This window comes from Callithrix jacchus, chromosome 3 (assembly GCF_049354715.1).
Source record: "Callithrix jacchus isolate 240 chromosome 3, calJac240_pri, whole genome shotgun sequence".
Taxonomy (NCBI): domain Eukaryota; kingdom Metazoa; phylum Chordata; class Mammalia; order Primates; family Cebidae; genus Callithrix; species Callithrix jacchus.
The window spans coordinates 164022298-164049838 of NC_133504.1; positions in this window are offsets into that span (position 1 = coordinate 164022298).

Genomic DNA, 27541 nt, shown 5'->3' on the forward strand with positions numbered 1-27541 from the left:
TTTTCTTCGTTTATTTTAGTGAGGTTGTTTCATATGTGTTTAATATAGTAAAATTTTGTTTTCATAGGCTGTCCAAGGGTGAGTAATGATGATTTCCTCCTTTTTGAGATTGGTAATTTGTGCCTTTACTTTCTTTTTTACTGGTTAATCTCACTAGAGATTCATGAATTTTGCTTATATTTTCAATGAATCAGCTTTGATTTTGTTAATGTTCTTTATTTTGTTTCTATTTCAATTTCATTGAGTTCTGCATTGACTTTTACATTTCTGTTCTTCTGCTGGCTTTATACTTAACTTGTGCTTTATTCTCAAGTTTCCTAATGTGAAAACTAATAAAGATTTTTAAATCTTTATTTGTTATAACATATATATTTAGAGAGAGAGAGAATATATGCATAGAAAATAGATAAATATAGATTTATATCATTTAGTACTATAATTTTTAGTCTAAGCACTGCTTTCTATTTTATTATATTTTATTTTAGATGGGGTCTCACTCTGTCACCCATGCTGGAGGGCAGTGGTGTGATCTCCACCCACTGAGCCTCCCAGCTCAAATGATTCTTCCACCTCAGCTTTTCAAGTAAATAGAACCACAGACATGTGCCACCATGACCAGTTGATTTTTTGTATTTTTAGTAGAGATAAGGCTTTATCATGTTGTCCAGTCAGATCTTGAACTCTTGGACTCAAGTGTTATATCTGCCTCAGCAACCCCAAAGTGCTGGAATGACAAGCATGAGCCAATATGCCTAGCCTAAGCACTGCATTCCTTACATCACACAGATTTTGTTAATTTACATTTTCATTGTCATTGACTTTAAAATACCTTTTAATTATCTTGAGACCTTTTGACACACTTTCAATATAAAATTTTTTAATGTTCATATATTCTGAGATTTTTAGGCTATTTCCCTGAGTTCTAGTTTTGTTTCATGCGATCTGATAATTTCCTCTAAATAATTTATATTAAAATGTGTTAAAGATTATTTCATGGCCCATAACTTGCTCTATTTTGGTAAATGTCTCATCTGAGTTTGAGAGAAAAGTGTAATCTGTTTTTCTTGGATGAAGTAGTCTATAATTGTCAATTAGATCAAGTTGATTGATAGTGCTGTTCAGGTAAATCCTGACTGATAATTGCCTGCTTTATCTATCAATGATTAAAAGAGATGTGCTGAATTCTCTACATCTCAAACTATAACAGTGGCCTTGAACATTTCTCCTTTGAGTTTGATCAGTTTTGTTTAACATATTTTGATGCTGCCATGAGACACATGCATCTTAAGGATTATTAAGTATTCTTAGAAAATTGATCTCTTTATCAGTTTGTAATGCCTCACTTAATTACTGATTATCTTGTCCTGAATTCTGCTTTGTTTGAAATTAACATAGTTCACAAAGGTTACTTTGATTATTGTCAGCATGGTCTAATTTTACATAATATAGAGTTTATTTCTAATTTTAAACAATCATATTCTTTTTACCTAAATTAAGTTTCTTATGAAAAACATTTTAAAATTTATTTCTATTCACTCTGATCAATCTTTGCACTTTAATCAGTGCACTTAGACCATCCAATTTAAAGTGAACATTAAAAGGTTTTTGATCTAATATCTACTTTGTTTTTAATTCTTTTTCAGATTCCAACAAATTTACTCAGTATTGATGTAACAAAATTTTATATGTAACACATGGTCTTTGGTACAGATCTTAACCTTCTAAAGTGAATTACAGGTGAGCAAAAGCATGCTGCATTTCTGTCCTACCCAATAGTGGTGCAATCAGAGCCCTCTCATAGCTTTTCACTAGGTGATTTAAACACGTTTTCTTTCCCTTAAAAATAAGTAGGGGAAAAAAAAACCTCTCCATCTCCAATCAGAAAAATATGTTAACTCAGAATTATCATACTCTTTTGGAGTTTCAGCAGATTTTCAACACCATAAATAGATTTTGAAGTCCTTTGCCTAAGCATTTCTAAAAAAGTTTCAGTGTTGACCAAAAGAAGACAGATTTCTCATTAAACTTTGATTTAATGGGATTCAAATTATGTAACAGATTTTTGGTCACGTTATTTCCATTAAAAAGTACTGATTACTAAAACTAATAAATTAAAACTGCAACACACACACTAAAAAAAGAAACCAAAATGGGCCATAAAACATTTTTCTTTCCTTCTCAAGCTTTTATAATCCACTTTTACCATAAACCAGTCTTTTGCTATTAGACTTGAATAGCTGATTGAAACAAAGAGTTCTAAGACCTTTCCCCACTACTGCTTAAGACTGGGGTAGCAGCCTTTAGGGATACTCATTTAGTCTTCTGAGCACTCTGGGTAGACTTAGTGACTTTGACATCTCCAGCAGACTCCTTGTCCACTGCTCTGTGACTCCAACAACAACAGTCTGTCTCATTGCAAACAGCAAAATAATTCAAAGAGGACAATCAGAGGAGCTCTCAGCAAACATGGGCTTGACTGGAACCATATCAATGATGGAAGCACCACTCTATTTCAGGAATTTCTGGCCATCTTCCAGTTTCTAACTAGAACAGCAATCAACCTTGACCTTCAGCTCAGCAAAATTGAAAGCAACGTAAGGAGTGCTGTGATCCATTACAAGGGCATAGGCAGCACTGATTTGGTTTTGATGGTCCAGGAAAATCATCTGAGCAATGAAGACAGCTGCTTCTGTTGATGGCTCATTTTGTTGTTAGAAGCGATGTTGCCATGACAAACATCTTACAAAGACACATTCTTGACCCTGAAGCCTACATTATCCCCAGGAAGAGCTCCACAAAAAGCTTCATGGTGCATTTCAACAGACTTTACTTCACTTGTAATGTTGACTGGAGTAAAGGTGACAGTCATTCTGGATTTGAGAACAACAGTCTCCATTCAGCACAGGGCCCAATACCATCAATTTTGCAGACATCAGGAAGGGTAGAATAGATGTGAGCACTTGTCAGTTAGACAAGTTGGTGGTAGGATGCAATGCAAAACTTCAAGTGGCATGGTTCCATTGCCATTGCCATCTTTACAGGTGACTTTTTATCTCTTGAACCAAGACATATTAGTATTTGGATACAGCATTTTGCTCCACTCTAATAAGAAGTTGACACACATGGTACTGTGCCAGTTTTACAGATAATTTTTCTAATAAGTGCTGACTTCCTTAATGATTTTCTCAAGTCTCTTCTGGTTGTAGGGTGGCTCAGTGGTATCTAGGTTGTTAACATTGATAATTAGTTGTTTCACATTCAGCATGTAACTCAGAAGGGCATGCTCATAGGTCTGCCAGTTCTTTGAGGTGTCATCTTAAAAATCACCAACACCAGCAGCAACAAATAGGATAGCACAGTCTACCTGAGATTCCAATAATCATGTTTTTGATAAAGTTGTTATGTCCTTGGGCATCAGTGATAGTCACATAATACTTTCTGGTCTCAAATTTTTGCAGGGAGGGATCAATGGTGATGCCATGCTCTTGCTCAGGTAAGCATACTTGAAGAAGTTGTCTCCCATCTCAGCAGCCTCCTTATCAAATTTTTTAATGGTTCTTTCATCAATCCTACCACATTTATAGACCAGATGTTCAGAAGTGATGAACATGCTCAAATCTGTGTGTCTAAGGACAAGGATGTTGACATGAGACTTTTCTCTCCCACATTGGCTTTTAAGGGGGGGTTGTTTTCTCAATACTTGTTCTTTCATAGCAAACTCATTGAGAAAGAGTTTTACCTTTTCTTTTTTTGCTAATTTTATTTTTATTTCTCCCATCTTTCTCCCTTCTCTGATTTTTTAATGTTTTGCCTGTTTCCAGTGATCTGTTTTAGCCTATTAATTGTGCTTTTGTTTTAATTGCCTAACATGGTTTGACTCTGTGTCCCCATACAAATTTCATGTCCAATTGTAATTCCCTGTGTTAGGAGAGGGACCTGGTGGGAGGCCATTGGATCACAGAAGCAGGTTTCCTCCTTGCTGTTCTCATGATAGTGAGTGAGTGCTCCTAAGATCTGGTAGTTTGAAAGTGCACTTTGAAATAAAATTTCCTCCTTCTTTCTCTCCTGTCACCATGTGAATATGTGCTTGCTTCCCCTATACCTTTTGCCATTGTAAGTTTCCTAAGGCTTCTGAAGCCATGCTTCCTGTACAGCCTCTGGAACTATGAGTTAAGAAAACTTCTTTTTAAATAAACTTTCCAGTCTCAGGTAGGATTTTAGAGCAGTGGGGGGAACATCCAATACAGAAACTCCATTCCGGAGAAGTGAGGCATTGTTATAAAGATACCTGAAAATGTGGAAGTGACTTTGGAACTGAGTAATGGGCAGAGGTTGCAATAGTTTGGGGGGCTGAGAAGAAGACAGAAAGATGAGGAAAAGTTTGGAACTCCCTAGAGTTGTTGAATGGTTGTGATCAAAATGTTGCTAGTGATATGAATAGTGAAGTCCGGGTTGAACTGGTTCCAGATGGTGATATGGTTTGGGTCTGCATCCCCACTCAAATCTTACTTTGAATTGTAATAATACCCATGTGTTATGAGAGGGACTCAGTAGGAGGCACTTCAATCATGGGGACAATTTCTCCCATGCTGTTCTCATGATAATCAGTTCTCATGAGCTCTGATGGTTTTATATCCATCTGGAATTTCCTTCATGGCACTCATTCTCTATGCTACCACCTTATGAAGTGGTGCCTTCCACTGTAATTGTAAGTTTCCTGAGGCCTCCCCCGCCATGCAGAACTGTGAGTAAATTAAACCTCTTTCCTTTAAAAATCACCTGTCTCAAACAGTTCTTTATAGCAGCATGAGAATGGACTAATATAATAAATTGGTATCAGAGAGAGAGAGGTGCTTTCCTAAAGACACCCAAAAATGTGGAGGAAACTTTGGAACTGGGTAACAGACAGAAGTTGGAGTAGTATGGAGGGCTCAGAAGAAGACAGGATTATGTGGGAAAGTTTGAAACTTCCTAGCGACTTGTTGGATGGCTTTGACCAAATTACTGATAATAATATGGACAACAAAATCCAGACTGAGGTAGTCTCAGATGTTGATAACAAACTTATTGGGAACTAGAGTAAAGGTCACCCTTGCTATGCTTTAGCAAAGATACTGGTGGCATTTTGTCCTGCCCCAGAGATCTATGGAACTTTGAACTTGAGAGAGTTTATTTAGGGTATCTGGTGGAGGAAATTTCTAAGTGGCAAAGTATTCAAGAGGAATCAGAGCATGAAAATTTTGAAAATTTGGAAACTTGTGATAAAAAAGAAAATGATGCACTAGCAAAGAAAATCACATTTTCTGTGGAGAAATTCAAGCTAGCTGCAAACATTTGCATAAGTAATAAAGAGCTGGTTGTTATTCACCAAGGCAATGGGAAAAATGTCTCCAGGATATGTCAGAGACCTTCACAGCAGCCCCTCCCATTACAGGTCTAGAAGCCTAGGAGGGAAAAATGGTTTCACAGGGAGGGCCTAGACCCCCACTGTGGCATCCAGCCTAGGGACTTGGTGCCCTGCATCCCAGTTGCTCCAGCTCCAGCCATGGCTAAAAGGGGCCAGAGTACAATACAGTCTGTTGTTTAGGGGGCACAAACCCCAAGCCTTGGTAACTTCTATGTGGTGTTGAGAGTGGGGTGTGCAGAAGGCAAGAGTTGAGATTTGGAAGCCTCTGCTTAGATTTCAGAGGATATATGAAAATGCCTGGATGTCCAGGCAGAAATCTGCTGCAGGGGTAGAGCCCTCATGATGAACATCTATTATGGCAGTGCAGAGGGAAAATGTGTGATTGGAGGCCCTACACAGAGTACACAGTGGGGCACTGCCTGGTGGAGCTGTGGGAAGAGGGCCACTGTCCTCCACACCCCAGAGTGGTAGAACCACCAACAGCTTGCACCTTGCACCTCAAAAAGCCACAGGCACTCAATGTCAGCCTGGGACAGCAGCCATGAAGATTGTACTCAGGAGGGACACAGGCACAGAGCTGTCCAAGACCATGGGAGCTCAGTCTTTGCATCAGTGTGGCATGGATATAAACCATGGAGTCAAATGAGATTGTTTGAGAAATGTAAGATTTCATGACTTCCCTTCTGGGTTTTCAACTTGCATGAGCCCTGTGGTCCCTTTGTTTTGGCTGAATTTCCCCTCTTAGACTGGATCTGTTTACTCAATGCCGGGAAGCCCATTGTATCTTGGCAGTAACAAACTTGTTTTTGATTTTACAGGCAAATAGTTTAAAGGGACTCTTCTTATCTTAGATAAGACTTTGGACTTGGAATTATGAGTTAATGTTGGAATGAGTCAAGACTTTGGGGGACTATTGGGAAGGCATAGTTGTGTTTTCAAATGTGATAAGGCCATACAATTTTGGATGGGCCAAGGTTGAGATGATATAGTTTGACTCTGTGTCTCCAACCAAATGTCATGTTGAATTTTAATTCCCACTGTTGGAAGAGGTGATTGGATAATGGGGGCAGATTTCCCCCTTGCTGCTCTCTTGATGGTGAGTGAGTGCTCACAAGATCTGGTTGTTTGAAAGTGTGTAGCGCTTTCCCCTTCTTTCTCTACCTTTCCTGGCACCATGTGAAGATATACATGCATCCCCTTCTCCTTCTGCATGATTGTAAGTTTCCTGAGGCCTTCCCAGTCATGCTTTCTGTAGAGCTTGCAGAACTGTGAGTCAATGAAACTTCTTTAAAAAAAAAAAATTAGGCCGGGAGCGGTGGCTCAAGCCTGTAATCCCAGCACTTTGGGAGGCCGAGGAGGGTGGATCACGAGGTCAAGAGATCGAGACCATCCTGGTCAACATGGTGAAATCCCGTCTCTACTAAAAATACAAAAAATTAGCTGGGCATAGTAGTGCGTGCCTGTAATCCCAGCTACTCAGGAGGCTGAGGCAGGAGAATTGCCTGAACCCAGGAGGCAGAGGTTGCGGTGAGCCAAGATCGTGCCATTGCACTCCAGCCTGGGTAACAAGAGCAAAACTCCATCTCAAAAAAATAAATAAATAAATAAATAAAATAATAATAATGATAAATTACTCAGTCTCAGGTTGTTCCTATGGCATTGTGACAACAGACTAATACACTGCTCTAGAGTTCACAACAAGCATTTTTTATACTAATCTAAGCCCTCACTGAAATAGAACAAAAGCATTTCATATGTAATATAAGTAAGTTATGTAAGAGTAATTTAGATCTTTCCCTCCTTGTGGCATTTCAGTCTTTGATTTCACTTATTAATAAGGTGTAATTACCTGTGCATTCTCATTTTATTGCTCATTACGCACAGTTATATTATATATTATTTAAAAAATTAAAAATTAAAAACATTAATTTACCTTATTTTTTTCTTTAGTACTGTTTGATTTTTTTCTCTAAAAATTTTGTAGATCTAAATTTCTAATATGCATTATTTTACCTCTACCTGAAGAACTTCTTTTAGTTTATTGAAAATAAATTTCCTTTGTTTTGTGGTTGGAATATTCTTCCATCATTTTAAAGAATAATTTTGCTGGATAAAAAATTCTAATTTGGCACTTTATTTTTCTTTCAACACTTTAAATATTTACTTCATCTTCATTTCGTTATAGTCTGAGAAGTCCACTGCATTTATTATTTTTCCTCTGTAGGTAAAATATTCCCCATGTCAGCTTCCATTCAAGATTTTTTTTTTTGTCTTTGATTTTCTGCAATTTGAATATGATATACCCAGAAAGAAGTAAAATTTTGGTATTTATCTTGCCTTGTGTTTTTGAGCCTTCGCGACCTGTGGTTTGATTTCTGTCATTGATTTTGTAAAGTTCACAGCCATTATTACTTCAAATATTTCTTATGTTTGTTCTTTTCTTGTTATTTTTCTTGTAGCACACTTTATGCAATTTTGAAACTGTCTCAGAGCTCTTGAATATTGTGTTTTGCTTTTACATTCCTTTTTCCCCTTTTTCTTGGTGTTACATTTTTCATCGAATTTTGTGATGTTTGAGAACACAAGGAGCAAACACTAAATTGAAGAAATCTGCTAAGAGAACATTTGCATTCATTTATTATATACCAGTTAACTTATTGGATACTCAGATTACAATAATTTGGTACATTTGTCTTAAAGTAATTGAGCATTTATAGTCTTAATTCATAGTTTCTAGTTATATCAATAATCGAAAGTGTCTGGTAACTTCACAGCTTAGAATTTGTTGTACACTGCTGTCAACAGAGGAAAAAAGTCACCAACAAAGGAAAAAAGAGAATGAGAGATTTTAATAAGTGTAAAGTCTCACTGAGGAAAAGTTTCTGGAACTAGGAGAAATTAAGTGATGGGAACATTTTCAGGTTAAAAATATGCTCCAATTTATAAAACAGAATCAAAGTAACCCCTCTTATTGGAAGAGGATATGCTCCAAGACACCCAGTAGATATCTGAACCTGCAGAAAGTATCAAAGTCTCTATACTATACTATTGTTTTCTCCATTATTTTATAGACAGATTGTCTTACCTTAGACCTTATCAAACTTGGCATATATTTTTTTTAATTTCAGCATTGTCAAGAACTTTTACATTTTCACTCATACAAAGCATTTTATAGCTTCTCTTTGGCATATTCAAATTGCCAGCATTACACTCTTGTGCCTTGGGGCCCTTATTAAGTAAACTAAGGATTGCTTGAAAACAAGCTCTGCCATACTGTGGCAGTCAGTCTGATCACCCAGATGGCTACTAACTGACAGTGAGCTTCTATAGATAGAGACACTGGACAATACATGTTCAGGCTAAAATGTAGCAGGATTGAATGGGATAACATAAGACTTCATCATGGTACTCAGAATGGCATGCAATTTAAAACGTACAAATTGTTTATTTCTGGAATTTTCCATTTATTATTTTTAAATCACAGCTGACCACAGGTAATTAAAACCATGAATAATGAAAAAAGCATCTATGAGAAAGGGGAGAAGGGCAACTACTGAACTGTATTTGTTTGCTAGGGATGCGGCAACAAAATACATAACAACGAATTTGTTTTCTCATGGTTCTGGATGAAAGCTGGAAGTCCAAGACTGACAGACTTTGTTTGTCCTGAGCCCTCTCTCTTTGGCTTGCAGATAGTTGACTTCTGATTGTGTACTCATATGGTCTTTTCTCTGTGTGCGTACACCCTTGGTATCTATGTAACACATAGGGACACCATTCTTATTTAATCTTAATTGTTTTTTTCTTAATGTTATTTCTTTTCTTTTCTTTTCTTTTTGACAGGTCTTCCTCTGTCATCCAGGCTGGAGTGCAGTGGTTTGATCATGGCTCCCTGCAACCTCTTTCTCTCCAGCTCAAGTGATCCTCCCATCTCAGCCTTCTGAGTAGCTGGGACTACAGGCACATGCAACCATGACTGGCTAATTTGTGTGTCTTTTGTTGAGATGAAGTTTCACCATGATGCTCACACTCGTCTCAAATTCTTGAAATCAAGCAATTTGACCTCCTTGGCCTCCCAAAGTATTGGAATTACAGGCATGAGCCACCGTGCCTGGTCTTAATCATTTCTTTAAAGACCCTACAAATACAATTGCACACTAAAGAACTGGGCTTTAGAACTTCAATATATAAATTTTGGGAGGGTCCCAATTCAGTTTGTAACAGGTATAATATTTACTGAGCTAGTGTTAGAATTCTTAAAGATATGTCAGAATGTAAAAATACCTTTCTAAGCCATATGAGAATTATTTTATTTGGTTATTCTCCCAGCATATTGGAAACTACTTCTGAGAATAGTATTTGGTGTTCAAGATATGACCCTTATTGCTTGGTATTTTATTCTGTGAATGCTTCTGTTTTTCAGATTATAAGAGTCATGAAACGAGACCTGAAGAATGACATAAACACAAATCTGAAGAGAAGCTCTGTCTGGAATTGCTGTTGTCTATTATGATCCATTGTGCATTTCTATTATACACTCCAGATGGCAATGACATTTTATTTTATTTGTTTTGCTCTTCCTTTCTTTCTGTAGATATAAAGTACCATGAGTTACCTTGAGGTTACAGCCATGTAGCTTTCCTGGTGTTCTAAAAACTTGCCTAAAGGAAAGACCAACCACTAAAACAAAACCTTATCTCCATTTCAAAATATGTTTTCTATCAGTTCAGTTGAGTTATTATTAACAGACAATGAAAATCCACTTTCATGTGTTCTCTGGAGCAGTGGAATAGGATATTTACTAAATTGACTACTTTAGGGTATCATTTTTCTTCTCTCCCTCCTTTCCTCCCTCCCTCTCTCTCTCTCCTTCCTCCCTTCCATCTTTCTTTCTTTTCTTTCTTTCTTTCTTTCTTTCTTTCTTTCTTTCTTTCTTTCTTTCTTTCTTTCTCTCTCTCTCTCTCTCTCTCTTTCTTTCTTCTTTCTTTCTATTTCTTTCTCTTTCTTTCTTTTCCTTTCTTTCTTTCTTTTGAGACAGGGATTTGTTCTGTCTCCCAAGCTGGGAGTCCAGTGGTACAATCATAGCTCACTGCAGCCTTAAACTCCTATGTACAAGTGATCCTCTCACATTAGCCTCCTGAGCAGCTGGAACTGTGGGCTAATAGAAAAATGTTCCTGGTGAGAGAAAGAGGATTCATACTGTATAGCTGCTTTGTCTGCCCTTGTTTCTGACTAGGATCTAAAATTATTTCACTGATTGTGACAGCTGTGTATCTTACATTTTCTAGGATAAATTAAGGCATTCTTAAGGTTTAGAAATGTTTGTTTTGTTGCATAGCTCTGAAACTGCATCTTACCTATTATTTTAAAAAGTGAGAAAAAGTGTGTTTTTACAATTTATCCAGATAGTCACATCCATTGTAGCAGCAGTAATTACTTGAAATCAAGTCACAGAATACTGGATTAAATATTTTACTAGTCTAAGACCTAGAGTGGAAACTGATGAAATACAAATGGAGAGTTGAGATGAACCATCTTTGGCAGATATAAAGTTGAAAGGAGATAAAGTAAGAAAAATCTCACAATTTTTGAAATTTTGACATTGTGTATAACACTGTGGGAATTTTCCACTTTATCGTAATATTATCTTGCAGCATGCTCTGCAGATGGCATCACTAGAGCCAAGCAAATATTGTAGTTGTAAGGGTTCTGCTCAAATAGAAGCCCTTTGATGTGACAACATTCCCTTTTTATCAGGAGAGTAAAATATATGTTTCTAATGGGAATGCAGCTCATACTGTGTTGGTAGAGAGGTTTTATCAATGGGGTCAACAGAGCAGAGAAAACAGCAGATAAAGTTTTCTGCAGAGTTTTTTATTCATAGAGCTTCTGTGGATGGCATGAGGTTTACACCAATGCTCTGATTACAGAGATGTGAGGGGCAAATTCTTCAAAGGGAAATGGGTACTTGAGAAAACACACTATTCAAAGACTTCAGTAAGTGTCTCAGAGATGCCCTTAATAGTTGACATCACACATTTCAAGATTATGAAGATTAAGAAAATCCCAGTGAAGCTAAACTGCAGTATTTAGATATTGGGAGTAAGGTTTGCCAGAGGGTGTCTTTGATTATGCAAAAGATCTCCTCCAGCTCAATGCATTGAAGACAAATTTTCATTTTGATTATTGACAAATAAAAAATTGATTTTATAATGGTTAATCAACATTGTCACAAATAGTATTCCCTCAATTTTTTTCCATTGTGTTGGCAACCTGTCAAGACTGGAAATTCTATTTCTCCAAAGCTACATATGCTTTTCCTAACTGCTACAGTCTGACTTAAGCTGGTGGACAATACATTTTTCACAAGACATGCTGAATAACGATTAAAAAGGAAAATTGTGCTGTGTAACTCTACAGTGAGAAACAGTTCAGTACCTCCTATTGTTTGAAGAACAAATACCTACTTACTATAATGGCCTAGGTAAAAGGAGAAGACGTCCTGATTGGAGGATTGGCATGGTTGCCACAAGAGCCACAAGGGTTAATTCATGACTGACCATTACTAGTAATCTCAGGATAATCTCTTTTTTATTAGGCATGTGAGTAAATATTTAGTAGTACAATGAGCAGAAAGGTGCCTGTGTAGTACTTAGACCACACACACACACACACACACACGCACACAGACACACAATTGTCTTTTATTTATTTATTTATTTATTTAAAGAAAGCCTTTTACTTTTCTGGTCCTTAAAATTGACCAAAGTACAGTGGCCATCTTGTACTTAAGAGAAGAAAGGTCACCTTGCCAAGAGTGATAGAATACAAAAACAGAAGGTGGATATTAATAACACTGCCAAACAGCTGAGCCAATACTAGAACTATTTCCAGATACATATGAAAAAATGCCCCTGGAAGTAGTACTCTGAGCTATATTTTCTGTAACTTCCAGGTTTCCTTATTCCAAACTGACTTCTGGCATTATTGTGAAGACAAGAGAAATTATTCTTTCACTTATTTTCCATAAGACAAGGGGCTTAGCCACACATTATTACTTAAAAATTTGTGGAATAGATGTGAATGATTAATACATATTTAATTATAAATTGTATATTGCTTTATGGTTTTATATGATACATGTTAATCAATGTCTTTTGTGAATTTTTCTAGTTTTCCAGAGGTTATTACAGAAAGAATAGCAAGAACTTTATACTTTCTTGAGATCTCTTCTTTTTAATGCCTGAAGATTAGTGTCCTTTTATGCAATTATTACTTTCTGATAAAAGCGCTATTGTAAAAGGCCACCAGTAAGGTGACAGGTTGATATATCAAATAGTTATTAACTTCACAATTTTTATTAATACCTAACAAGGACATTAAGCATTTTTCCTTCATAGTTGAAGATTAAATGTATTGTGTCAGTGCCATGTTGAGATACATTGTGGCAAATAGCTCTGAGGCTTTAATAAGGTTATTTGAAGCAAAGTGTAATCTAGTGAACATAATTGATCACAAATTAATTATAATGCTCTTACTATCAATAGGGAACTTTCATAACTACTTCTGCAGTCCTGCTGTCATACTTTCAAAGTCTATCTTTTGCTTACTGAGTCACTACATTCTCATCTTGGGAAAACCATTTATGTACTTATTTTCTTAGCTGCCTGTCACTGTAGTTTGTAGATTTTGTTTTGCCATCTCTATCAAGACATTACATTGTGATGTGTGAATTTTCTCTCTTTCAGATACCTTTAGAAAGGAAACATACATTATAGAAGAACTTGATTATTAGATATGTGACAATTTTTGCAAATTGTTTGTAAAAGGGGGGTGGTACAATACTTAAGGAAAGTGGTAGTATCTCTATAAATCTGTTTTACCAATTTTTCTTTTATTTTTTTCTTGTTTATTCACATTTTGTACATCCTCTGTGAAAGAGGCTATTTTGTAATGAAAAGAACAAAGTAAAATAACAGGCAGCTGAAAAGGTAAGTTAAGTCTGTATGCAGAAGTGAATATCAGTCTCATCTGTAATTAGCATTTTCACCATCAAGTTCAAATCCAGCCTTTTGTTTCTGAATTATCCCTGCAGACTCTGACTAACAGTCATCACTTTGCACCTCAATTTACTGTTCTATTGCATTTGCATCATATTTTCAGCCTTCTGGTTTTATATTTACTTCAACTAGTTTTCTAAATGTCATAATTAAAATAAATAATTAAGACTTTATTTCTCTATTATTATTTTCATGTTCACTGTTAGACCTTAATAAATAATTAAATAGTAGTAGCATTGAGTTACACATTTTTAAAATCAGTATTAACCTTATTTTTTCTTTTTTTTTTTTTTTGAAACAGAGTCTCACCCTGTCACCCAGGCTGCTGTACAATGGTGTAATCTCGGCTCACTGCAACCTCCACTTTCTGGGTTCAAATGATTCTCCTGACTCAGCCTCCCACATAGCTGGGATTATAGGTACCCACAACCATGCCCAGATAGTTTTTGTATTTTCAGTAGAGACAAGGTTTCACCACGTTGGCCAGGTTGGTCTCAAACTCCTGACCTCTTGATCCACCTGCCTTGGCCTCCCAAAGTGCTAGGATTTTTTATAGGCATAAGCCACTGCACCTGGCCAAATATTAATCTCATTACTCCTTCTCTCCCTAAACTTCCTACCACTTACTCTTTTCAATAATGATTCTTCCATTTTTAAAGCATTTAAAGACAGTTGCTTTTTCTATTAGTTATTCCAACAAGTAGATGCAGATTAATTTTTCATGTCCTTTTTGGATTTATGGGTTTGGATTTATTTCTAACATGTTTTTATGTCAGAGGAACTTCTTATTTGGATAAGGTTCAGGATCTTTTTGTATAAACAAAATAAAAATACTTTAAAAATATTAATGCTTTAAAAATTCTGTAGATATAAGATAGTTGTTGCAGCAAAATATTTCCTTTACTGGAACAAAAAGTAATTAATATCCTCAAAAATGAGACTAATTTAATGAATTACTTAAAACCCATATGTAAACAAGCATGTTATATGATTCTTCAGAAAAACACAAAATAACTTAGAAAGTGGTATGTAATGAACAAAGTACAAAAAAAAAATTACACCAAAAAGAATGTAATATATTTCTTTAATTAGTCCATTTTCACACTGCTGATAAACACATACCTGATACTGGATTTATATTTAAAAAAAAAAACAAAGCTTTAATGGACTCACAGTTACTTGTGGTTGGGGAGGCCTCATAGACATGGTGGAAGGTAAAAGGCACACCTTACATGGCAACAGGCAAAAAAAGAATGACAGCCAAGTGAAAAAGGGTTTTCTGTTATAACACCGTTAAATCTCATGAGACTTATTCACTATCATGAGAACAGTATAGGGAAAAGTGCACCGCAATTCAATTATCTCCCACTGAGTCCCTCACACAAAGCATGACAATTATGGGAGCTGCAATTCAGGATGAGTTTGGTGGGATATAGTCAAATCATATTGTATCCTACTTTTCTGGAAATACATATGTAAATATGTAATCTTTTAACACAGACCTGGTTAGGAAAACATTTAAAGAATTTCTGCTTTCATAGTAGATACAACATTTTCTTTGATGTACTAATGTTGAATTGGAATTCACCTGAGGCTGCTTTGGTCTATGACTACAATTTGATACAGTTTGTATGACATTCTTCCTCATTAATCTTGCTTGAAGCTACTAAAAACTATATGCTGCCAAGTGTTTAGGAAGAAATCAAATTGGAGAGGTGGAATCTTAGTTCAGAGTGTAATAAGCTGTTTTGACTAGTGTTTTTATGTTTTCTTTGCTCAAGGAAATCATTGTAAAATCTGCTAATGGATGTCATCTATTGATGGAACCAATAAAAGCAGTTGTTCTGTATTTTTTACAGTTTTTTAAATAAAAATTTAACTTCAATTTTCATCAGCTTCCTTTCAACATGTAAGCTATAGTGGTTGATATTTGTTGTTCAGTTATGTCTAACCAGCAACAAAATGGATTAGTTCCACTCTCATTTGCTACCAGTTTTTACTGGATTCGTGACTTCTCATAAAGATATTTGGGATGTATGTCATTTTCACATTGACTTTCTGTTGAAAATAAAAGAAAATCTTTTACTTATTTCATCAACGTGCTGATCTCACTTCCAAATAATCTTATTTACTGAACCAGTTTTTACACTGAGACATTTTTAATACAAGTTTGCATGTGTTATATTTATCTGCACACAATTTATATTTGTTATTGTTCTTATATTTCTATTTCAAATGAACTGATTATTTTTCAATATTTTTCTGTTTGGTAAAATAATCTGTAAAATCTCGAAAAAACTATATGTATCTTGTTTTTTTAGGAAACATATTCCAACTGATTAATTAGACGGATAGATGTGGAAAACTAATCTACATTGGTCAAATTTCTTAGAGGAAATAAATGTCAATGAAGACCCTTTAACATCAGGTAAGCATATCTTTTGGGTTAACATATATGCTTTCAAATATCTTATTTTATAGATGAAATATTATTATTATTTTTGCCTTTTTGAACTCCTTGCAGTTGTGTAAATTTTCCTGTAATGAGAACACAAATGCTCTTTTTTACCAAAATGAATAAGTAAACATTTTTAGATAAAACATATATCAGCCTTAATGTGTATTATATTAAAATATCATTACTACAATATTTCATGTAAATTTTTGCAATTTATTTATTCCACGTTGACTATGTCATTACTGCCACAGTAAATAGCTTGCCTGTGTAAAACTTCATCATAAATCTATGACTTGGTTTTCATACACACTTCTGACTATTAAGGCCATGCAATATTGACAACTACCATGGGTTCTGATTCAGTAAATAAAATTTACTTCTAAGGTTATTTTTAGTGTAAAAAGGGCATGTTTATTCTACCTATCACCATTGAATCTTTAAAGCAGTTTTTGCTTTGTTCAGTTCTGTTTGTAGTGTGATTCCTCATTTATCTGTAAACAGTGGTAAAATAAATGGACAGATTGATGTAAACTGAAATTTCTCACACAATTAAAAAGTGTTTAAAAGGGGAAGCCCTAAAATGAAATAAAAGAAATATAGAGGACTAGATACAGTGGCTTATGCCTATAATTCCAGCACTTTGGAAGGCCAAGGTAAACAGATAACTTCAGCTCAGGAGTTCAAGACCAGCCTGGGAAGCATAACAACACCCTACCTTGACCAAAAAAAAAAAAAAAAAGTACAAAAATTAGACGGCTATGTTGGTCCATGCTTTTAGTCCCTGCTACTTAGGAGACTGAGGTGGGAGGATCACCTGAGCCTGGGGAGGTCGAGGCTGCAGTGAGCCATGATTGCTCCACTGCACTCCAGCCTAGGAGACAGAGTGAGACTCTGTCTAAATATACATAAAAGGCTCATGAAAAGTAATGGATTTGCCATTACTCTTAATAGAAAAACCACAATTACTTTAATGCCATCTCTCTATATATAGTGCTGTGATTCTCTCAAGCAATTGAATAATTAAAACATGAATGACTTCAACATAAACCCTAACACCATAAAAACCCTAGAAGAAAACCTAGACAAAATCATTCAGGACATAGGCATAGGCAAGGACTTCATGACTAAAACACCAAAAGCATTGGCAACAAAAGCCAAATAGACAAATGGGATCTAATTAAACTCCAGAGCTTCTGGACAGCAAAAGAAACAATCATTAGAGTGAACTGGCAACCAATAGAATGGGAAAAATTTTTGCAATCTACCCATTTGACAAAGGGCTATTATCCAGAATCTACAAAGAACTAAAACAGATTTACAAGAAAAAACAAACAAACAAACAAATTCAAAAGTGGGAGAAGTATATGAACAGACATTTCTCAAAAGAAGAATACATGAGGCCAACAAACATATGAAAAAATGCACATGATCACTGATTATTAGAGAAATGCAAATTAAAACCACATTGAGATGCCACCTGATGCCAGTTAGAATGGCAACCATTAAAAAGTTAGGAGACAACAGATGCTGGAGAGGATGTGTAGAAATATGAACACTTTTACACTGTTGGTGGGAGTGTAAACTAGTTCAGTCATTGTGAAAGACAGTGTGCTGCTTCCTCAAGGACCTAGAAATAGAAACTCCATTTGACCCAACAACTCCATTACTGGGTATATACCCAAAGGATTATAAATCATTCTGTTATAAAGATACATGCACACATATGTTCATAGCAGCACTGTTTACAATAGCAAAGACCTGGAACCAACCCAAATGCCCATCAACGATAGACTGGACAAGGAAAATGTGCCACACATACACCATGGAATACTATGCAGCCATAAAAAACGATGAGTTTGTGTCCTTTGTAGGGACATGGGTGGATCTGGAAACCGTCATTCTCATCAAACTGACAGGAGAACAGAAAATCAAACACCACATGTTCTTACTCATAGGTGGGTGCTGAACAGTGAGAACACATGGACACAGGGAGGGGAGCATCACACACTGGGGTCTGTGGAGGGGGAGGCCAAGGGAGGGAGAGTGAGGAGGGGGTGGGGAGGTTGGGGAGGGATAATATGGGGACAAATTCCAGATGTAGGTGATGGGGGGATGGAGGCAGCAAACCACATTACCATGTGTGTAACTATGCAACAATCTTGCATGATCTGCACATGTACCCCAGAACCTAAAGTACAATTAAAAAAAGAGATACTGGATTAATTAGAAATCCATAGGTAAAGGGGAAGTGGAGAAAGAGAGAGAGAGAGAGAGAGAGAGAGAGAGAGAGGGAGAGAAACTTGACTTCAGTTTTCTTCATTTTACAAAAATTTACTTCTCTTGGTGTTGGATATGTTTAGTATCTTGGTTGTGATGACAGAATCATTGCTGTACATATGTGTCCAAACTCATCTTGATGTACATATTAAATGCTTGACATTTTTCACATATCAATTATACCTCAATAAAGTTAAAGAAACAAAAAAATAGGTTTTATATCATCAAGTATTTTAAATTGTATATTTTTGAAAAATTCTTTAATGGTCATACCTTAAGTCAAAAGGTAATTCAACAAGTCAAAAACAGACACTAAGTAAAAATATGCAGACTTTCTTAGTCTATCAATCTCTCCTGCATCTTGGAACTTCATCAAATTGCAAAATGTTCCATACATACAGAGTTAGTAACTAAATTATGCACCATTCAAAATCATAGAGCTAAGAGCAAATGAATTTTTAAGAAGATACATTGGATTTAAAATGTTTGTAACATTTTATTGTTTACTCTTCACCTCTGATATAATGGAAAGAGGAGTCAAAGTTGATAAACATCTACTTTGCTCCTTGTAAAATGCAATATGCGGATGCATTTATCACCAATATTTCAAGATTGTATGAGATATTATCTTGCTCATTGGTTTAGTGACTGCAGAAATGTCAATGTGGCTACAATGCTGTGAGACAGATTTGTTATTAATTCTAATGTATTATACTGTGAGAATGTATTGACGGGTAAGTCAGATGGGCTAATTAAAATTTTATTCTGTGTAAAGGTAAAAAAAAATGTGGCATTACTCTTCAGTTTTTCATGTAATTTTCTGACAGTGTGCAGATAACCTCAAACACTAACTTGGGCTGCCAAAATAATGGTGTGTGTGTGTAAATATATGATACAACCTAGAAGAAAGATAAAAATTTGCTTTCAATATGACATTTATATGCCAGCCCTTGATTTAGATATGCAGAGGTAGCAAGACATTAGCTTAAAGTACCAATCCAGCATTTTTTTTTTTTTGAGACGGAGTTTCACTCTTGTTACCCAGGCTGGAGTGCAATGGCTCGATCTCGGCTCACCGCAACCTCCACCTCCTAGGTTCAGGCAATTCTCCTGCCTCAGCCTCCTGAGTAGCTGGGATTACAGGCACGCGCCACCATGCCCAGCTGATTTTTTTTTTCATATTTTTAGTAGAGATGGGGTTTCACCATATTGGCCAGGATGGTCTTGATCTCTTGACCTCGTGAACCACCCGCCTTGGCCTCCCAAAGTGCTGGGATTACAAGCGTGAGACACAGCGCCTGGCCCCCAATCCAGCATATTTCTAAACATGATGTCCCATTTATGTTCTAAATTACATTGATGGAATCAATTAGGAAAAACAAGTGAGTTCCAAGACATACTTTTAAAAAGCTGCAGAGTAGCTTAGTAATCTGATGTTATACTTCATTTCCCAACCAAGTTGTAAGGCTGTCAGAGTTGGTAATGGAGCACTCCAGAAATGAATTAAGTCTCATGTGAGCTATCAAGAACTTACCCGTATTAAATATGCTAGACCTCAGAAGAAGTCCACATGTGCTTAGTAATACATGTAGGAGGACACTGATCAGGGAATGTGGCTTCAAGTTGTGCCTTGACATAAAAATCTTGTTTATTTTCTTTATGCACACTGTATTGCCACAAATCAGCATAAAGTTTATTTACCACTACTCTAGGGAAAATGTTCATTCAAGTGTTTTATTCTGCAGTATCACTTGCCATTCACTTAGCTCCTCTTTGGCAAAACTTACTGCAGTCTGCACCTCATACACTTTGTATATTAGGATTTCACACATGAAGTGATAAGCAGTTTTAATTTTCCTTAACATTGTCCAGGCAGCCATCCATCCACTCATAAAATTATATTCCTATACAGAAACTATATTTATAAAACACTATAAATAATTTTAATATGTCATGAGGATAAAACCAGGGTTCATACACATACCCTAAACTGTAAATATAACATAAAAAAGGATTACTCATGCTCATAAATCATGTAAACCTATGACAGTCTGTAAATTTTTGTATTAACCTTTTGCAGTATTACGTAATTTTTTTTTTTTTAATTCGCCAGAATAGGTAAAAAATATTGGCAAGCTGTCAGGACATCTTTATTGGATTGCAATAATTTGTATTTGAGAATTCATAGCTATGGAAGATGAATGCATCACTACCTTTCTTTCTTTCCATAGATATCCATTAGCTGACTAACTTCCTCAAGTAACAATGTAAATGACAAGTCTTGATTTCCCATTTAAAGATCTAAAGAGAAGAAAATCCCCTATTATCTTCTACTCAATTATTTGACATGAGTATTAAATTATTAATTCTTATATCAACTTTGTGAGATATATAGGGAACAATCATTATTTTCATTTTTAATATGTAGAAGATTTTGTAAGGTTCTATAAGTATAGTTTAATAGACTGTCATGTGGCTAGATCTTAGAAAAATCATAATGAATTGTATATAATATTTATTGGAATATTTTATAGGCACTACAATAAATTATGTAGTTGATAACCCTGTGTAAAGTTGTATTTTAGTAAAACAATAAAAATTTTGTTTTGTTTATGTTCAACATCACTGAGTGTTTGGGCCTTTTTAAAAACCGATAGGGGTCATGGACTTATATTGTAGGACTAGAAATGTAATAGTAATAAACTTTTCACCAAGGCATATGGGAGAAACATACAGATCATTCCTCTTAAAAGTAATCATTTAAAAAAGAGAGATTAAAAATGGAGAGAGAGATCACAACAGAATCATAAACACCAGTCCTCTGGGATTATTGGCATATAATGCTTAACAATATGATCATCCATGAAAACAAACAAAACCCTCAAACATCAATATATATCTAATAACACAAAGTTGATTTCATTCTTGTCATCTTTTTAAAAGCAAAAAAACTGCAGAGAAGGGAGGACTCAAGATGGCGCTGTGAGAACAACCCAGGATTGAAGCTCATGGTCAATGCGTGGAGAGGGTGAGTCAGGGCCACATTTCCAGACGGATCTTTGTTGCCCACAGAACAGGGAAATTCCCAGGTATAAAAGAGACGTGGGACGCCAGGCAGAGGTTTTGACTGGTGCAGCCGGCAGCCGGTGTGGCGGGGGCCCATGCTGTAGGGGCGCTACACAGCGCTCCGCACAAAGTGCACCAGTCCAGGTGCCCTGTTGAACTGGCAACCTGAGACGTGAGAGGGCTGAACATGAGACTGAATAGGACTTGGACAGTGAGCCAGCCCAGGAGATTCCAGGGACACAGTGTTTGGGGTAACACAGTGGGACAAACAAAACGGCGATTCCAAATGCTCCCAGTGGAGAGGCTCCTTGAGGGCGAAGTTCGTGGGGGAGGGGAGTCTGCTATTACCTAAGCAAACCACCCCTACTGAGGTACATGCCCATTGCTGACGCAGCCTGCTGTTGCTGAGGCAACCCGCTACAACAGAGAGACTCCGCCACAGGGCGTAGTCTGTGGCAGCAAGGCAGAGACCGCAGCAGAAGGGCAGAGCCTGCAGCAACAGGGCAAACCTCACACCAGCAGGGCAGAGCCTCGGCAGGCAAATAGTGACTAGACTGCCTCCTAGCTGGGCAGGACAGCACAACGGACACTCAAAAATAAAGCCCTAACCCCCCCCAGACAGAGCATCTGAGAAAAAAAAGGGTTTTTTTATGAGTTCTGTTGCAGAATTAAACATAGCAGCCTAACAGCCCTGAATGAACAACAGAGCTCACAGCTCAGTAATTGAGCTCGTATAAAGTACAGACTGTCTCCTCAAGAAGCTCCCTGACCCCTCTATATCCAAAAGACTGACATATGGCAGGCATCATTCTGGGACAAAGACAGCCGAAAAAGAAACTGGTAGCATCCCTCACTGTTCCACAGCTCCTATAGGTGCACCCCAGACAAGCAGGGCCTGGAGTGGAACTCAGCAGTCATACAGCGAAGGGGCTAGACTGGTAGAAGGAAAACTAAGTAACAGAAACACTTCATCATCAACAATCTAGGTGTCCACTCAGAGACCCAACCAAAAAGTCAGCAACTACACAGACGACAGGTGGATAAATCCACAAAGATGGGAAGAAACCAGCGCAAAAAAGAGGAAAACACCCAAAACCAGAACACCTCGCCTCCTAGAAAGGACCAAAACTCCTCACAAGCAAGGGAACAAAGCTGGACGGAGAATGACTGTGATGAAATGATGGAATTAGAATTCAGAAGGTGGATAATGAGAAACTTTTGTGAGCTAAAAGAACATGTTTTAAATCAATGCAAAGAAACTAAGAACCTTGAAAAAAGATATGGAAAAAGATTCAAGGAAATGATAACAAGAATGGATAACTTAGAGAGGAATATGAATGAATTAAAGGAGCTAAAAAACACAATACGAGAAATTCACAAAGCATGCACAAGTTTCAATAGCCTAATTGACCAAGCAGAAGAAAGAATTTCAGAAGTCGAAGATCAAGTCAATAAAATAAAACGAGAAACCAAGATCAGAGAATAAAGTGCAAAAAGGAATGAACAAACTCTCCAAGAAATGTGGGACTATGTGAAGAGACCTAACCTATGTTTGATAGGCGTACCAGAATGTGACAAAGAGAATGAATCCAACCTGGAAAATACTCTTCAGGACATTATCCAGGAAAATTTCCCCCACCTAGCAAGACAGGCCAACACTCAAATGCAGGAAATACAGAGAACACCACAAAAATATTCTGCAAGAAGAGCAACCCCAAGGCACATAATCATCAGATTCAACAAGGTTGAAATAAAGGAGAAAATACTAAGGCAGCCAGAGAGAAAGGTCAGGTCACCCACAAAGGGAAGCCCATCAGACTCACAGCAGATCTCTCGGCAGAAACACTACAAACCAGAAGAGAGTGGGGGCCAATATTCAACATCCTTAAAGAAAAGAACTTTCTACCCAGGATTTCATATCTAGCCAAACTGAGCTTCATAAGTGAAGAAAAAATAAATTTTTTTGCGAACAAGCAAGTACTCAGAGATTTTGTCACCACCAGGCCTGCTTTACAAGAGCTCCTGAAAGAGGCACTACACATAGAAAGGAACAACCAGTACCAGCCAGTCCAAAATCACACTAAATGCTGAAGAGCATCAACATAATGAAGAATCTACAACAACTAATGGGCAAAACAGCCAGCTGGCATCAAAATGGCAGTATCAAATTCACACATAACAATACTAACCCTAAATGTAAATGGACTAAATGCACCAATCAAAAGACACAGACTGGCAAATTGGATAAAAATCCAAAACCCATCAGTGTGCTGTATCCAGGAAACCCATCTCACATGCAAGGATACACAAAGGCTCAAAATAATGGGATGGAGGAAGATTTACCAAGCAAATGGAGAGCAAAAGAAAGCAGGAGTTGCAATTCTCATCTCTGATAAAATAGACTTTAAAGCAACAAAGATCAAAAGAGACAAAGAAGGCCATTACATAATGGTAAAAGGATCGATACAAAAAGAATAGCTAACGATTCTAAACATATATGGACCCAATACAGGAGCACCCAGATACATAAGACAAGTTCTTGATGACTTAGAAAGAGACTTAGACTCCCACACAATAATAGTGGGAGACTTTAACACCCCACTGTCAATATTAGACAGATCAACCAGACAGAAAATCAACAAGGATATCCAGGGCTTGAACTCAGACCTGGAGCAAGCAAACCTGATAGACATTTACAGAATTCTCCACCCCAAATCCACAGAATATACATTTTTCTCAGCACCACATCACACCTACTCTAAAATTGACCACATAATCGGAAGCAAAGCACTGCTCAGCAAATGCAAAACAACTGAAATCATAACAAACAGCCTCTCAGACCATAGTGCAATCAAGTTAGAACTCAGAATTCAGAAACAGACCCAGAACCGCACAGCTTCATGGAAACTGAACAACTGGCTCTTGAATGTTGACTGGGTAAACAATGAAATGAAGGCAGAAATAAAGAAGTTCTTCGAAACCAATGAGAACGAAGACACAACATGCCAGAATCTCTGGGACACATTTAAAGCAGTCTCTAGAGGAAAGTATATATCAATAAGTGCCCATATGAGAAGAATGGAGAGATCCAAAATTGACACCCTATCGTCAAAATTGAAAGAGCTAGAGGAGCAAGATCAACAAAACTCAAAACCCAGCAGAAGACAAGAAATAACTAAGATCAGAGCTGAACTGAAGGAGATTGAGACACGAAAAACCCTTCAAAAAATCAATAAATCCAAGAGTTGGTTTTTTGAAAAGATCAACAAAATAGACAGACCACTAGCCAGATTGATTAAAAATAAAAGAGAGAACAACCAAATAGATTCAATAAAAAATCATAAAGGGGAAATCACCACAGATTCCACAGAAATTCAAACCATCATCAGAGAATATTACGGACAACTCTATGCACATAAACTAGTAAACCTGGAAGAAATGGATAAATTCCTGGATTCCTGTGTCCTCCCAAGCCTAAACCAGGAGGAAGCTGAAACTATGAATAGACCAATAACAAGGGCAGAAGTCGAGGCAGCAATTAAGAGCCTACCACACAAAAAAAGTCCAGGTCCAGACGGGTTTACAGCAGAATTCTACCAGACACACAAAGAGGAGCTGGTACCATTCCTTCTGAAACTATTCCAAATAATCCAAAAAGAAGGAATCCTTCCAAAATCATTTTACAAGACCAATATCATCCTGATACCAAAACCCAGCAGAGACCCAACAAGAAAAGACAACTTTATGCAAATATCCACGATGAACATAGATGCAAAAATCTTCAATAAAATATTGGCAAGCCTATTGCAACAGCAAATCAAAAAACTTATTCATCATGATCAAGTAGGATTCATCCCGGGTATGCAAGGCTGGTTCAACATATGCAAGTCTATAAATGTAATTCACCACATAAACAGAACCAAAAACAAAAACCACATGATTATCTCAATTGATGCAGAGAAGGCATTTGACAAAATTCAACAGCCCTTTATGCTAAAAACCCTCAACAAACTTGGTATCGATGGAACGTATCTCAAAGTAATAAAAGCTATTTATGACAAACCAACAGCCAGTATCATACTTAATGGGCAAAAACTGGAAGCATTCTCTTTGAAATCTGGCACTAGACAAGGATGCCCTCTTTCACCACTCCTATTCAATATAGTACTGGAAGATATAGCCATAGCAATCAGGCAAGAAAAAGAAATAAAGGGTATTCAAATAGGAAAGGTGGAAGCCAAATTGTCTCTATTTGCAGACGACATGATAGTATACCTAGAAGAACCCATCGCCTCAGCCCCAAAACTCCTGAAACTGATAAGCAACTTCAGCAAAGTCTCAGGATATAAAATCAATGTGCAAAAATCAGAAGCCTTCCTCTACAGCAATAACAGACTTAAAGAAAGCCAAATCAAGAACGAACTGCCATTCACAATTGCTACAAAAAGAATAAAATACCTTGGAATACAACTCACAAGGAATGTAAGGGACCTCTTCAAGGAAAACTACAAACCACTGCTCAACGAAATCAGAGAGGACACAAACAGATGGAGAAACATTCCATGTTCATGGTTAGGAAGAATTAACATCGTGAAAATGGCTATACTGCCCAAAGTAATTTATAGAATCAACATTATCCCCATCAAGCTACCATTGACTTTCTTCACAGAACTGGAAAAACCACCATGAACTTCATATGGAACCAAAAGAGAGCCCGCATAGCCAAGTCAATTCTAAGCAAAAAGAACACAGTGGGGGGCATCACACTACCGGATTTCAAACTGTACTACAAGGTTACAGTCATCAAAACAGCATGGTACTGGTACCAAAACAGAGATATAGATCAATGGAACAAAACAGAGGCATCGGAGGCAACACAACATATCTACAATCATACAATCTTTGATAAACCTGACAAAAACAAGCAATGGGGAAAGGATTCCCTGTTTAACAAATGGTGTTGGGAAAACTGGCTAGCCATGTGCAGAAAGCAGATACTGGACCCCTTCCTGACACCTTACACTAAAATTAACTCCAGATGGATTAAAGACTTAAACATAAGACCTGGCACCATAAAAACTCTAGAAGAAAATCTAGGCAAAACCATCCAGGACGTAGGAGTAGGCAAGGACTTCATGAACAAAACACCAAAAGCATTGGCAACAAAAGCCAAAATAGACAAATGGGACCTAATGAAACTCCACAGCTTCTGCATGGCAAAAAAACAGTCATTAGAGTGAATCGGCAACCAACAGAATGGGAAAAAATTTTTGCAGTTTACCCATCTGACAAAGGGCTGATATCCAGAATTTACAAAGAACTCAAACAGATTTACAGAAAAAAAAAACAAGCAAGCCCATTCAAAAGTGGGCAAAGGATATGAACAGACACTTTACGAAAGAAGACATATATGAGGCCAAGAATCATATGAAAAAATATTCATTGCCACTGGTCATCAGAGAGATGCAAATCAAAACTACATTGAGATACCGTCTCACGCCAGTTAAAATGGCGATCATTAAAAAATCTGGAGACAACAGATGCTGGAGAGGATGTGGAGAAAAAGGAACACTTTTACACTGTTGGTGGGAGTGTAAATTAGTTCAACCATTGTGGAAGACAGTGTCGCGATTCCTCAAGGCCTTAGAAATAGAAATTTCATTTGACCCAGCAATCCCATTACTGGGTATATATCCAAAGGACTATAAATCATTCTACTATAAGGACACATGCACACGAATGTTCATTGCAGCACTGTTTACAATAGCAAAGACCTGGAATCAACCCAAATGCCCATCGATGATAGACTGGATTGGGAAAATGTGGCACATATACACCATGGAATATTATGCAGCAATCAGAAATGATGAGTTTGTGTCATTTGTAGGGACATGGATGAATCTGGAGAACATCATTCTCAGCAAACTGACACAAGAACAGAAAATGAAACACCGCATATTTTCACTCATAGGTGGGTGATGAAAAATGAGAACACATGGACACAGGGAGGGGAGTACTAAACACTGGGGTTTACTGGGGGGAAAAGGGGAGGGCCTGTGGGAGGGGGAGGTGGGGAGAGATAGCCTGGGGAGAAATGCCAAATGTGGGTGAAAGGGAGAAAGGAAGCAAAACACACTGCCATGTGTGTACCTATGCAACTGTCTTGCATGTTCTGCACATGTACCCCAAAACCTAAAATGCAATAAAAAATTAAAAAAAAACTGCAGAGAAGGCTATTGAAATATTAATTGCCACACAACAAGGACCAAGGTC